We start from the raw sequence: 16,586 nt of genomic DNA on the forward strand, positions 1-16,586 counted from the left end.
ATAAGTCCTTAATATCATTGGGTACCATCTCATTAGAACTAAATGTTGCTCTTAAAAATCCTTTAAACATTCCACTGTGTCTGCCAAATTCTCTTTGAACCTTACAAATTTCCTTTTTATCTTGGTATGTCAGTGGCTGATATGTTCTCCTGCCATTTCTCCTACCCATATAAATGACAGGAGCCACAGACGGAATCTGGGTTTCCAGATCCAGGGTTTTAGGGATAGGCACTACCCCTCTCTCTGCTGTGGGCTGTGTTTTCTGTGTATTCTGTCCCTTTGCAGAGACAGTGTCCTGAGGTATGGGCGGTGCTGAGGGCCTTATCTCAGAGGGAGGTCTTGTAGAACCTGTAGAACCAGTACTCCCACACCCACCCCCACCCCCATCTGTGCTAGCCTGATAGCTTGGGGGAAGGGATTTCAACACCTGATCAGACACCTGATCAGAGTGGGAATTGCCCTGAATACCCAGGGGCCAGGATGAGTTTGGGGAGGGGTTTGAGGGTGTTAGTAGGGGAGAAGGAGTATTATGGGAAGAAGAGTTGAGAGCCATGTGGCTGGAGCCATGTTGGGGTCTGCTTTCAGCAAGAGACACGTGGCTGATTGCCTGAGTTAGAGAGACAGAGGAGTCAGATTTCTTAAGTGAAGAGGGGATATTACATGCAGAGGGACAGATAGAAGAACTGGTTGACGCTGAAGCAGTTTGCTGTGGCTGGCTGTTATTTTCTGTTTGAAGTAAAAGTTTTCTAATTTGCAAAAATATTGGGATGAATATTAAGGCTTTTTTATCTCCATTTTCGACTTTTAAAGTTATTAAATCTCCAATTTCATTCCAAAATAAAACCGAATTCATATCTTCCAAATTAAGATCAGATCTCTCTATAGACAGCCACTTAGCAAACCGTTCTAGTTCTCTGTTAGTAATATTCACATTTGCAATCTTTAAAAGTTCTCTAATTTGTGAAGCCACGCTCTTTTTCAAATTAGAATGCTGGGAGCCCATATTTCCACAGCAAGTTACTCTAATATCTCACTACAATGCACAGTTAAAACACAGTAAGAGAAGGGTGCTAGCTGCTGGCAAAACTGGCACCTCCCCCACAGAGACTGTCTGGCTGCAGCAAAAACGGCGCCTCTCTTTGAAATCAGCTGTCTGGCGTGATACTGTACACACGGCAGAAACTGTTTCAAGGCTGCCTTGCTACCCCCACCAGCATCTCCGGCTGCAGACAGCTCCAAACCCCCAGGGAGGATGCTGTGCAGCCCAGCCCCCGGCACCTCGATGTTACAGAGAAAGCACCTCAAAATCCCCCTCCCCACGGAGGAAAATTTATACTTACCGATTTGTGCGAAGTACCAAGGAGCTGAAAAACTGTACTTTGTAATCTGTTCCGAAATCTGCTCACCCTTGGGCAAGATGAGTTATAGATTCCCCCCCTGTAAGCTAGACCTGCTAGAAAGCAAGTTTCGCCCACAGGGCAGTTGACTTCCCGTCGGCTTCCTAACCCTTCAAGGGTCACAGCCTCTCACGTGGGTTTTAATTTAAAAAGCCCCACGTTGGGCACCAACTGAAACAGCACTCTGGGGGCCTGGCCCTGTACCTCAAATACCCTGCATAGCTGGCCTGGGGTGCTGTATCATGTAGAACAGACGAGATATTAGAGGCTCTTTATCCCAGGGTTGATATTCTGTTTTATTCTTAGGCTTCCATGTGGGCAAAGCGGGAGAGGAGGATAAAGAGAGAGTCCAAACCCGGGCACAGGTTTTTCTATGGGTCAGGAAAGGGGGAGGGGATAGTCTTGGCTTCCTGCCAATCCCATCGCAGAGGTCAGTCCATTGGTCTTGCAGGGGTTACAGGGTTAAAGGGACATACCATTCTTAAAACAGTAGGGTATTGGGTTGCAACAGGTGGGGAATCAACATGGCCTAGGAAATTGTCTATGCAGGTAAAAGTCTGTTTTAGAGTCTGAAATGTAATTTACCAGTTATACCCGGCCAATGGTAGGTGATTTCAGGGCCAGAAAACACCCCCTGTTAAGTTTAATATACAGAGAGCCTGCAGTCCACCCAAAGGCAGTTTGACTGTTGGACTTGAGGTGATACAAATTTCCAATTTGTGGCAAATTTTCTGCTGGCATATCTTTGTTGACTTCAAAATATCTCAGTAATATAGAATGTGACACTGCAATTACATTTCAGAGATATGAATTTCATTGCTAAAATTTAGTTTAATATGTTTTCCTAAGCTTTCTCAATTTCTTACTATATTTTATTATCAATAAATATACTTGTTTCTTAATTGTACATTGGAAAAAAAAGGTAGAAGTAACCTAGGAAAATACATAGAAAGAAAGATAGATAGATAGATAGATAGATCGATAACATTTTGTTGCCATAACACATTTGATTCAGTCAGTCACCTAAAGTTGTATTTAGGTGTATTTATAAGCCTAAAGGTAAATATGACAATCTTATTGTAAATGCTGAATGTCTGATTTATTCTTTTATTCCCAGGCAATGTTATGGTAAAGGGAGAAGTTACAGATGTGTATAGTCTAGAACAGCTGTCCTTCACCTGATACATTTGGTGGGAACTGTTAATCCTTTGAGAAAAGGAGCACATTTAAAAGTAAATTCTGCAACTTTAGACAATACAGAAAAGTAACTTTGGGCACTGTCTGTTTTTCTACATGTCCTTTGTAAAAACATTTTCTAAAGTAAGTTGACAAAAACCAGTAGATATTAGAGTCAAGACAACAAGCGTAAGTACTTAAAGAAGTCAAATGCTTACATGACCTTACACCTCCATATAAAAAAACCTCAAACCATGTAAATAATTGATATTAAGAGGTGTTGGACAGTTGCGGCATTTTGCTGACATTGTGCTGCTCTGATAGGTTCTCTGATTCTGCAATGTTAATTTCTATTGACTTTGTAAAATAATTTCAGATGATTCTAAATATGTCCTCTTTGAAAGCATTATGAAATACTACCTCCTCTGAAAGCATTACAAAATAGTGCTTCCAGCATTTAAAGATGTCAAATTGTCTGTTACTGATTTTTGCTTTTGTGTCCACTATTTAAAAACTATAATCTTCATTATTCACATTACCTGTGTATTGCAAAATACAATTGTGATTTTTTAAGGCTTTGTGAAATTTGTGAAAAATATTGCATTGTATTCTGGTCTTAGTAGGCAAAATTTCTATATAATTAATTTAATACTGGGTAATGAGTTTTAATTTAGTAAACAGAAATGCCTAATGAAGGATATGTTGATTATTAGAGACTCAGATTATTTAAAATGAAAATACACTTATAGTAGGATTAATTTTTTTTTTAACTTTATCCCCTCAAAAGCTATAAAATCAAGTCTAAGCATTAGATCTTTCTACAGTAAGGGATAAGGTATTTCATATAGAGTTAGATAAACATGCACAGTGATTCATTTAACCTCCCTGAGGTCTGGATGAAACTAACATCAGCTTTTCTCTCTAAATATTATTCCTGCAAATAAAGAGAGATATGATAAGCTCTATATATAATTGGAAGAGTAACATTATTCTATTGAGGAAGAGAGGAAAGTTGCTGATCTTCACAGAGCTAATTGAAAGTAAAGCATTTTGTACAGTCCTTTTATTTATTTTCAGGAGTTGCACATACTTCTTAGGCATTCATGCTTACATACATTGATACATGCAGTATATAAAATTGCTGTGAAAAGGCTCTCAATATCTGAGCTGTGATGCTAATGATATTTTGGCACTAATTAATGCTAGTTAATATATTCTTGGCACAATATTAGGCACCATGGAGACACATAAAACGTATTATTTCATTATTCAAAAGTGCAAGACTACATACAGTGTTTTTTTTCCTAATCTAAATTTAGTTCATCTGTATGCAAAAAGAGCAATATCATCTTCATATTAATAACTAGAGGAATTTTCGTTCTCCAGTACAGATCTATTTCAAAAGATTGTCATAGCTTATGTATTATCATTAGCTTAATAATGACAATTTTTTTTTCTCTTGCTGTACTTGCCAAGCCTCTGTCTTCTGCTAATGTTTGGGAATTTTAAATAAACAATTTTTCTTTCTGTTTAACTATAATTGATTTCAAGAAAGCATTTAACACCTTAAATTATAATATTATGTTTCCTTATTCCACCAATGTAGAGTTACTCAGAAGTTGTATGGGTTATGAGAGGATTTTTTACTCTATTTCTAAAAGCACCATGTGTACTGAAGTGTTACAGTCTGGATAATTTGCCTGACTAGTGGTGTAATATCCTTATCTATTTTTTCTGTCTTTTTCATGCACATCATGTCAGACAAAGCACGGGGTATATTTTAGACTCATTATTCAGGCCAAAAAGGTGCCATAAGCACTTATCAAGGTGCTTGATCGGTTGCTTGAACAACCACAATTTTCTTACACTGTCGCTCTTCCAGAAGACAACTTTAACTGTGCAGAGCACTTTCAAATACCATACACTACAGAGGGGAAAAACCCAACAAAATTGCTTATTATGGAAATGAAAACATAAGTAATTTATGTGGAAATTAGTTTCTTCCTTCTTTTGCCAGTTGATTCTTAATTCAGAAGTCAAATTCCATCAGTTCTGCCTTATATATGAAATATCATTTACAGAGTGGCAACACTAATCTGTGACTCAAGAATTTGATGTTGGTCTCTTCCTTTTTGAAATGCTAAAATTTAGCTTGAATCCTTAGTGAATACTTAGTGAACCTGTATGTAATTTCTGTAGGTAGAAATGCACTTTCTGCATAATCTCATGGGACTTCATCCAGGAGGAGCTAGAGGCCACGACCAGAGACAGAACAGATAAAAAATAATACCCTGCAGTCAGTTAATACCCTGCAGCCAGCTAATACCCTGCAGCCAGATTTCTAAAGCAATAACAAATTATCACTACTGAAGAATTAAAGGCACTATTTTAAAGACTTTAAAATTATTGTCAAAATAATCAATCTCCATAGGTCATAATATGCTTGTAGACATTTATCCCCCTAATTCCTAAAACATCAGACGATATTGATAAAATATTATACAAAAGTATTTCAATTTGCTACACTTATCACTTAATGATTTTTTTTTTAAGGTATGACTTTTGTTTGGATGGAGTGTGAGATACTCAGAGGCCCACTTTTTGTTTTGGCTAGAAAATCTGCATGCACTCAGAAATCCATGACACATTAAAATGCATACTAAGCATTAATAGTATGAAGATCTTAAAAAAGCAAAGCTTTTGTTGCAGAGTACATTTAGAAGATAACAATCTTCTCTTTTATAAATACATGCAAATTATCACTGTTAACGTTGTTCTAATGCAAATTAACATCGATAACAGTTATCTGTACCATTTCTAAAATGTATTTGTTTAATATTCCATCCATGTCTGGGTCCTGAACTTTATCATAATTCTTGACTTCAGATCTTTCTCTTCAGGAATTTTTTGTCCTCTGTTCCTCACTCAAAAGGTTTCTTATACAAGTATTTTCATCTTGTGTATGGAACCCTACTTAATCTGCTAATAGTTTCTGACAGACTTATTAACATATTTCACAAGATTAATCATACAAACATAAGCTATATTTATTTTAGAACAAAAACACGTACATGGAGATATATTCAAGGATCTTTAACTCTCCAATTTATTTTTTTTTCTTTTTTTTTTCTCATAATGTCTCAGAAAACTTCTGCTGAAAAATTCCATCATCTTCAATCTTCAACATATAGCATTACTTACAGGTAATCCCAGCGCTTTTCTTAGATAAAGTTGTATTTCCCTCATGATGTCTCTAACAGACTACTTAGGGGAAAATCAGAGAAAGGCTGTGATGCTGGGAATAATACCTACGTTGTATTACACAGACACCCTGAGCATTGCTCTTTCATCTACTGAGAATTTTTTCATATTTTTCATTTTTGGACTCAGGAGTTGCTATTTATATAAAAATTAAGAGATTTATTCTCTGAAGGTGAACAGGCTCTTGGCTGCTCAGCACTTTGTCAGCAATTTTTTCATAGATGCACACTGTCTGTTTTTCAGTGGTTGGTATTTGTTCATATGTTTCAAGAGTTCATTACTGCAACATGGAGGTGGTGGAGTTTAAGAAGATCTAAGGAAAACTCTTTCTGTTATCTCTGTTGAAATACACTGGCAGTAGAGAGAATTCTTCACTATCTTAGCAAAAAATGTCATTATATGAAAGGAAAGAAGAGGTCATTCTTGTCATGCTGGTTCTCTTCTCTGAGCTGTTGATAAAATTCTGATCGCCTCAGGTTGCTGGCTTTCTCTGTAATTTCCTGACATTAGATTTGAGAGAGAACACCTTCTGTAGCTTTTACAGCAGCTACATTTCCTTTTACTTTATTACCATGAGACTCTTTCATATCATCCTGGAATTTTTTCTGATGTTTCCCATGATTCTTGTCCTAAAGTTTCTGTACATTTCAGTGTATTTCCCTCAAATGTCTTTTTTATCTCTCTTAACCAAATGTTTTCTAACCTTTTCTCTGTATATCTGTTTCAGTGGCATGATTCTGGACATCCAAAGTGATTCCTACTGATTTCTAGGTATTCTCTTGTTATGAATTAAACACCTTTACAGTCATGTTGATATTGCCACATTTTGCTGTTGGAAAAAAAAGAAGGAAATAAGTCAATGGAATGGAATGATAGCAAGGTTTGCCACTTTGCACTGCTAATGTATGATGGCCAAAAACCAGACGAAAAGGCGTGACTTCTGAGCAGGGAACAAACAAACTTGTCATTAAAAATATCACTAATGTCACTTCCTGCTTGCAATTTTTCTTATTATATGTCTGGAAAGAATTTCAGAACTAAGCTCTTTCACATTATGTAAAAATCAATCGCCTGATGACTTTGTCAAAAACATTTTAAGCTTTTTTTCAATCTGAAAATTCCAGGTACAGAAAAAGTAGTCAAAAATAATGATCAATTAATTAAGATTGTCTCATGAAAAACTGACATTATAAATTTTATTTTTTAAATGTGCATGATTTTATTATTTTTTAATATATTTCCTCCTATGTAGGACATTTTAGATTAAAAAAAAAAAAAAGGTGAGACACTTCACTTAGTACATGTTCTTTGTCTACAGATAGGTCTTATTAGGACATTAGAACACAGTATTGTCCAAACACATGGTTTTCAGTAATAAGGAATTCCATACTTTCTTTATCAATTAATCCATAAAGGCTTACCTTTATACTCCTAAAATAAATGATAAATATAGTGGCATGATGTATCCTTTATGGAAAAAAAAATAGCTGAACCAAACTACTACTGCTACTACTGCTATTATTATTACTATTATTATTATTATTATTATTATTATTATTATTATTATTATTATTATTATTATTACATGTAAGCTATGACTACTCTTGATTTAGCTTTTCATTACCTGTGATGATAAGAAATGACCCTAGAACTATCACACAAAATTACAATGCATCAAAATATTCTTAAGTAACTGTAAATATGTATCTGCAGACAGAAACAACCGTAATACAAGCAATGAGGAGCATCAAATTAAGATGTTTAAATCTTTTTATTCCAGTCTGTTGCTTTTGACAAAATTACAGGATTAGTAGTTTCAGAGAAGACAGCAGATGCAATATATTTTGATTTTACTGAAGCTTTTGATGTGCTGTGTTATGAAACCAAAAAAAAATTAGTTGTCTCCTATAAGAACTCTACCACAGAGACTGACAAAAATCATTGTAGAATGATAAACAAAGAAACATAATGATAATTTCAGTTTTGCTGTGGAGAGGTTTCTGAGGTAGATGTGATCAGTTCCCTCTTTCTTTCATGTCTTTTATCCTATTGCGTGATGATACAAATAACATATGCTTAAATTTTTTTACATAGTTGAGCGAATAAATAACATCCAGACAGACTTGGACAAGATTGAGAAGCCCATAAGGCCCGTCATGTCCAACAAGTCCAAATACACCTGGGTCATGGTAATTACTGGCTAACAGGGGGTAAAGGGATTGAGAGCACCGTGACCATGTTCACCACTAAACCATATCTTCAGTGCCAAATTCATAACAATTTTTGAACACTTTCAGGGATGGTGACTCCAACACTCTCTGAGCACTCCTTTCCAATGCTTGACAACCATTTCTGTGAAAGAAGTTGCCATGATATCTGATGCACCTCTGTTGGTGCTACTTAAGACCATTTCCCTTCATCACCTGAAACATGTGAGAAGAGATTGACACCCACCTCACCATATCCTCCTTCAGGTAGCTGTAGATAGGAATAAGGCCCCCCTTTCAGCCTCCTTTTCTCTAGAGTTAAAGTTTTCTCCAGACTTTCTTTGGTGAAAGCCAACCACATCCTGGGCTGCCTGAAAAGAGGTGTAACCAGCAGGTCAAGCAAGGGGATTCTGCCCCTGTACCCCACTCAGGTGAGGCTCCAGGCCTCATCTGGAGCCCTGCATCTTGTTTTGAGGTCCTCAGCACAGGAAAGACATGGACCTGCTGCAGCAAGTTCAGAGGAGACACAAAAATTATTTGGAAGGATGGAACACCTCTCCTGTGAGGACAGGCTGAGAGAAGAGAAAGCCAAGAGGAGAAGGCTGTTCAGCCTGGAGAAGAGAAAGCTCTGGAACACCTTTTTGCAGTGATTTACCAGGGCCTGTTACGGTAGAACAAGGGCTAATGGTTTAAACAAAAAGAGGGTATATTTGGACTAGATAGAAGACATTTTTTTCCAGTGAGGGCAGTGCAGCATTGGAATGTGTTGCTCAAAGAGGGTAGGTGCCCCCTCCCTGGAAACGTTCAATGCCAGGTTGGATATGGTTCTGAGCAACCCATTTATTTGAATATGTTCCACCTCATTGCATGGGGATTGGACCAGAAGACCTCTAAAGGACGCCTCCAAAACAAACTATTCTGATTTTGTGATTCCATGAAAATTCTTAGGTACGTACCTTTTTCTTGAGGTTAGGTTGAGAATGTGAAGATAGGATCTGTGAATACTTTTCTGCTTTTTTCCAAGAAAATTTAAAGTTGAGAGAAGAAGAGCTTAGAAAATTTCTCTAACAATGTTCTTATTGGTTTGAATTGGAGTAATATTTTTTACTAAGATAGATTGTGCTTTAAACCTTATACTCACTCAAATGTTTTTACTGCAATAAGAAAGTCATATGATTTCCCTACATACCAAGTAAAATGATAAATGCAGTATTTATATTCAATACCTCAATAAGTTAAGAAGGATTCTATGAAATTACGCAAAAACTGAGACTAGATATCTGTGTAAATTCTGGACTATGGAAGATAAAGTGAAAACAGAAAGAAGGATTTGATAGTTGTAATTAGTGAAGAATGGGGCTTCCTGATTTCTGTAATCTAAATAACAATGTGTATGTACCTTTCAACTGATTCTATAATTTCTATTTCTTAGTAATATTAGGTTTATTCTATTTATACAGAGTAAATTGTTCTCCCCCTACTTCTTTTGCTTCAATCTATGCCTAGCTTGGTCCCACTAAAAATAAAGCGAAAGGCTTTGAACAGAAGACTTTAATGAGAGCATAGAGATATGAAAAATTTCTAGCTAGTTTATCAGCTCACTTTAAAATAAATAAATAAGTTTGCAAGTGTGTGATCCTGGAGAGAGATTAATTGAAGTAAATTGGGAAATTAAATAGGAAAAAAAAAAAAATCCCAAAACCAAGAAGGGAAAGAAAATCAGTCAGGGAAACTGTTGTGAGTGAGAGTAAAAAAAAAGCACCAAAAAATCAAAACACAAGGTTTCATAATCATGCTGCAGTTATTCTTTCTGGTATTTCTTCCTACAGATGCTCTCCACAGACACCCATCACATGGGAAAGAGATCTCCCTAGTGGAAGGAGAGAAACTGTGCTCCCATTGTGGGACTGTATATGCAAAAGAGCTTGCATCAACTGAAGGGTTTGTCTACATGGAGACATTTTCAGACATAAAACTGGCAGAATAATTAGTCCACTTTAAACCATCCTAATATGACTCCCCACTGTCAAAATTATTTCAAAAAAGTCCTTTTATTATTTAGAAGTAAAGTAATTAATCTGGAAGGCAGCTGGATTTACTCAATGATTGACTGTCTGTGTTGAGAAGTTATATAAGCATAGCTAAATTGATTGCTGTAGCTATGCTGGAAATTATCCCAACAAAAATAGACATACCATAGACTATAATGACAATACATGCCTGTTTTCCCAGCATGTAAATTCTAAAACATGGATAAAAAATTTAGACATGTGAGAAAAGACAGCTTTTTTTTTTTTTTTTTTTTTTTAAGCAGTACAGTATGAGTCCTTGGAAGTTTTGAAAATATATTCCATAAAGGGAAAATGAACTACTGGATTCTTTGACCTGTGGAACAGAAAGCTAGTAGAGGTCATACAAACATTTTGTAGGAAGAGGTAGTAGCTTTTATTAGGCTAAACTGTGAGCTTAAAATAAATGAACAAAATCTGACAAGAAGCAGCAAATACAAGCTAAAATCTGTTTAGACACAGGTGCTCTTAATTACTGCTTATTATGTTAACAAGGCTACTGAATGAAAGTGTCATTAGACCATTGCAGTAGTGAGGGTTTGTGTGGGTAGGAGAGCTGGCTGTGGGCTGAATTTCAGACCCTCAGTACTGGCTAGCCTCTGAAAGAAGGCAGTCACATTCAGGCAGAGATAGAAAATGCAATTTTGCACCTAAGTGGACATAAAGGAATTTAATTAAGGCAAGACTAATGTATTTTGTTTTCTTAAAATGTTGATTTTATTAACCTTTTTGCAGGTGTTTAATATGAAGTTTTGCTCTGGTTTGTGGGTGGAGGTTTTTTCTCTCCGTTTCTATGAAAATTTAGTCAATGAGTTGGGGTTTTTTGATGACATATAAGAATCAAGCACCTGATTGCCATTAATTTTCTCTGGAAATTGAAACCATACACTGAGTTTATTCCTTTTTTTTCTTTAAATCCCACTCAGTAATTCATATTACTTTGACAAGCTGCTTTGAATTTTAAAAGGCATGTGTTTTCTGTCCCAAGAACAGAAAATTAACATGTTCATCTCAAAAGTATTATATCTATGAGCAATAATTTTTAATATAAGTAATTTATTTTAAAATCTGAAGTGAATCTGTAGGTAACTCTAGCTTTCCCAATATATGAAAGAGAAAAGTATTTCTAATATATAGAAAAGTCAACACAAATTGAAACGAGAAATCTAGTCACTTAAGAGAATTGAAATGAGAACAAGAGCCAAATCCATTTGATTGCAAATATGTTTGGTGATAAACTATTTCATAATGGTAGTCATGGCGACAAATAATTGAATAGTAAAATTACAAAATAACATCCTATGAGGACATCAAATACACTTTGTTTTATTTTAAAAGTTACTGAATTCTGTTTTGGCTGTGAGTTAAAAAAAAACTAATTTAAGAAGTGCTCAAACCTTTCTTCAGCTATCACTCAGAACTTTTCTGACTGCCAAAGTATTTTGGCTTCGTGAGGAAAACTCCTAGTGCCAGAGGCAAAAGTATGTTAGTTAAAGCTGAGGGACAGACATGAATACGTGTTTGGCTTTGCAGCTGTAAACCCTGGTTAGCTCATCTCCCCACATCACAAATCTAACTCTCATGGACTTAGAATATCTATGCTGCATTAACTAGGAGCTAAAGTCTGTAATGAGTAGTCCTGTGAACAACCACCAAACACCAAATTAATCAAAAAAATTAAAGCAATTGCCACACACAGCATAATTTTCAAGTAATTTGAAATCTGTTCATATTTTAAATGTCAAACTGAATTGAAAGGATATGCATTTTAGATTTCACCGTATGTTTTTCCAGAGAGATCTTCTATCTGTTTATCCATTCATAGTATTTACACAGTAGCTCACATGTGATGCCTGCAGCCTAGAAAGGTGTTTTATGTTTGAAAAGATTATGTATTTCATTTAAATTAAAAAAAAAAAGAAGTTATAAACTTAAATAAGAAAGATATTTTGCTACTGAATCTAAAATATAAAAAATCTTGAGACCTTTCAATTTTAAATATCATCCTCAACCTATTTCAAGAAGAGTTTGTATGAGAGAAATCCTTCTTGGAATTTTTAATTCGCATAGTTTAGGCATTTAAGCCACTTTTAATATTTTGATTGGTTACACCATGACGTGTCTGGTTAATGTAAGAGCTATAAGCAACATAGATGAGAAATAGGGGGCTTGACTGTGCAACTCCCAGTGGCAGAACTCAGTGATGCAGATTGTAATTCCCTTAACGTCCAACGACCAGAAGCCAGGTGGATCCTTCAGGTGTGAGGGATTCTCCCATATTCTGCTCCTTTCACAGCGAGAAATACATTACCAAATAGTAGGACTTGATACACAGTTTGACTGGAACACAGGAAGTTTTACCTAAGCATAAGTAGAATTGCTTTACTGGGTGGGAGTCAGGCTGAAACATTGCTGAGAGAGGGTGTGGAGTCTCCTCTGGAGATACACAAAATCAAATTCTGTGATACAAGTAGACAAAAAGTACTTGTGCAAGCCACCTCCATAAATGGCATGTGCAGGTCAGTTTGTTTATTTAAGGCTAGATTTTTTTTTCTGGTTTCCTTTAAAATACATTCCCCCAGTGCCCGTAACCTGAAGCTAACTGAAAGGCCAGATCTTTACCTTTCACAAGAATGGCTGAACCACATCTGAAGCACATGTAGGGAAGAGAATCTACTTGAAGGAACCTATTTTGCATACAGCAGAAGAACTCTTAGACTTTTCTCAAGAGGAAGTGAATATGGACAATCTTACATTAGTTTTATGCAAATATTGTTAGCAAAAGTTCATTTAAATTTGCTTCTCTGATTATGTAAGAACTGCCACACTAAACAAATCAGAACAAGGTCCCCTGGCCCCATTTTTAATTTCCAACTACAGTCAACATTGTGTGCTTAGGAACAGAAGAATCAGATCTGAATAATTACAGTGATTTAGGGGTAAGAGGCAGAGACTAGATACAAAGAAGATGAGATGTATACAGTCACAGAGGTGCCAACTTGATTTGGCAGAAAAATAAGTTGCCATTCAGCTAAAAAAAGCAATTACTCCAAAACTTCAGGAGTATCTTTTCAATACTTTAACTAAAAAGCTTAGGTAACTTACTGCAGCATAAGGGAAGAAAAGGGCATGTAAGGAAAGAGCACCAGAATAACTATAGATTTGAAGATCCAGGTGAAATCCTCACAGACTGGTGTTTTAGAAACACCCTAAGCCAAAAATTCAACAATCATAACAATTGTTACTGAAGTATGTGCACGCTGCATAAAGGCTATTTATACATTTTATTCCCTCTCTTACTGTATACAATGAATCCACAATGTAATTATTTGTGAAAAAAAGCTTTTCATATTGTTTTCCATTTGATTATATATAGATTTCTTCTGTTAAACTTCTGCGCCTTTGAAGTCCACAATGTTTTATATGTTTGTTATCAGCATGAATTTGAATCAAGCAGATAGGCAAGAAGAATAAAAACAGGATAAAGAAATAAAGAGTGACAAAAACTTATGCCCATGTAGGATAAAAACTTCTTGTCTGACTCAGTGTTCCAGTGCACAGTTTGCAGTTGATCAACCATGGAATACTTTGATGACCAAGTCATATTTAAAAGCAACAAATATTTCTATATTCAGCTAAGTGAAACTGTTTTCAGTAGTATTGAGCTTGATTATTATTCTGCCTTATTATTATTTGACATTTTTATGTTGTTTAGGTTTTAGTCTAAGATTAGGTTCATTCCTTCATTCCCTTTAGTGATGTCAGTAAGTGCTGAAACTGAGTGGAAAAGCTATAAAACTCAGACTCTTTTTAAAATTTAGTTCCCCATTTTTTATAGTTTCTTTACTCTTAATAATTAATGGGTAGAGAAGAATTTGTTCTGTCACTGTAAACAAAATAAAGAAACATATCAAACAGATAAATATTCAAAAAACTACCTAAGAGGCAGAATTTGTAGCATGAATAGCTAAAGTAGTGACAAAGTAAGACTTCATAGGAAGGAAATGCAATATGAATGAACAGTGGCACATAAGTATGTATATTGCCTAAGGCATAAAAGAAATTTGTAAATTCACAGTACAAAGGAGCCAAGAAGTCTTGATTTTAATGTGGTCCTTGTCCTCTGTATATACTCTGAATGTATGCTTTGGCTATACACAAATGTTGTTCTATTCTTCTAAATCTCATTTCAGCCACCAATTCTTTCTGAGGAAAAAAAAGAAGGATTTTTAGTGTAGTAGTCAGCTGTCCAAAGAAGAATAAGGGTTATTTGCTAAGAGTATAGCTATACTGAGCTAATTTAAGTCTCTACATTCAGAAAATATCTAGAATTTAACCAGAAAAAAAAAATTTTTTTTTCTTTTTTTTTTTTAAAGTTTGATTACAATTTTGAGAAGTATGCCAAATCAGATTTTTCTATATGGTGGCTGGAAGTTATGAACCACCTGCAAAATGAAGTTTCTGTTACAGGTATATGTTGCATATTGGTAAACTAAATTATAGGTATTTTCATGGCCTGTTCTGAAGTAACCAACATTTTTTTTTACCCATTAAAGAGAAGGCCCAAAATTTACTCCATTTTGCTCTAAGTTCTTGGAAATGTAATCAGTTGAAACTCTGCTCATATTAAACAACATTTTTTCTTTAGTAGAAGGGACATTTGAACTACTTTTGAGATAGACTGTGTACTAATTTTAGAGCAATCTCAAAAAGAACTATTTATAAAATTACAAATCACTGTTATTTTCTGCAGTATTTTGATTCTTGTCTTGTACCGTAGTACAGTGTTAATTAATCAGTAGTAATTACAGTAATTTCAAAACTATAAGGAGCACCCTTTTGACTAAAATTTTGATGGAAACCTGGAAGTGCGCCTTACAGTCTGGTGCGCCTTATATATGGACAAAGTTTGGAAATTTGGCAACCTGGAAGTGTGAGCCGCAAACCGCAGGAGGAGCTGGCAGGACCGTGGCTGCCAGGTGCAGGGGGGCCCGCAGAGCAGCGGCTGCCAAGTGGAGACAGGGCCTCGGCCAGTAACTGCGCGGGGGGAGCTGGCGTTGGATCCTTGCTGCAAAAAAAAAGTGCGCCTTATAATCCGGTGCACCTTATAGTCGTGAAATTACTGTAATCAGATAAAGCACTAAGTGGTGCAAACTTAGTTTATATTTTCTTAAATTACCTTTTTAGTTATTGACTGCATTTTAGGTGTCAAGATTCTCTGCAACATTTATCTCTCTTCAATGGACTCTAGAGGTATGTTGTGGGATTTACCCTTGTATCAGGATGGTAGACATGAGCTATGTGGTAGTTCACAGGAAATTTATAACTCCACAATCTGCCAGACATCTGATCCCAATAGATCTTGACCCCAAAATGTAACATTGACACTTTTGTAACTTTTTAATAGGAGCATTATAGTATACAGTTTAGGTTTCTTTTTTTTTCTAAATTATATAAATCTCACAATACCAAGACTACTTTTTATGGGTTTTTTAAGAGGAGGATTTGACAATTCAGTAGTATATTGAGGTTTTTGTAGCAATTTTATTTTTTCTCTTACTCTTATTTGTAAATTTTTAAAATGAAAACCACAAGGCACCTGCACACCACTGTAGGAGAGGCTGAGCATTTATTAACCAAACTGTTAAATGGAGTATATAATACATAGTATAATTTGGTATCACGTTTTGTGTAACAATGTATCAAATTACACTTGGTCTGTGGACAGACAGAAAATCAAACTAAAAGTTATAAATGAGCTTAAATTCACTCAGACTGAAAATTAGATCATATGGTCCATTGCAGACAAGGATCCATTTCAGAAATATGATCAGCCTTAGTGTGCAAGCTGTGCCACCCTGCATAAATTAAAACTTCCTCAAATATTATAAAAGCTGCCTATGGCAATTATGTTCCTTACTGGTATGCTGGAAATGAGGCTAGATTGAAGACAGAGCTTTTAATATATAGAAAATTTTATTCATTTTCCATAGTTCTAGAAGAAAAAATGAGAAAGGAATGTGAGAAATTAAAAGCCACGATTCTCTCCTTCTGTGCCTGTAGTACACAGGAAACCTGGCTCTGGCAATTTGCAGTATATAATTCTGTGGTGCAGATCTGTGGTGGTGGGGTAGGGATTTGCTGGGTAGCAGCTCAGTTTCTATGAAGATCCATCCATTATGGAGCTACACAACCAACTATAGTCATGATCCAAGACTTTCCCAAACTTTTGGATCTCACCAAAGTACTTGACAATGTGGATAACTGTAAGCAGGGACCAGCACAAATTACTTCAATAAGATTCTTGTGAATTTGAAGCCTAAGCACTTATGTTGAAAGAAATCTCCAAGCTGAAAATAAATTAAATGCATGGCTTCATCATTATCAAAGCATTCATTTATCATTCTATTTATTCTCCATTTAAGAAAAAATAAAATAGTCCTACATATATTTTCCTAGTAAATTCAAACCTTTGG

The sequence above is a fragment of the Catharus ustulatus genome, chromosome 1 (assembly GCF_009819885.2).
Source record: "Catharus ustulatus isolate bCatUst1 chromosome 1, bCatUst1.pri.v2, whole genome shotgun sequence".
In the NCBI taxonomy this organism is placed as follows: Eukaryota; Metazoa; Chordata; class Aves; order Passeriformes; family Turdidae; genus Catharus; species Catharus ustulatus.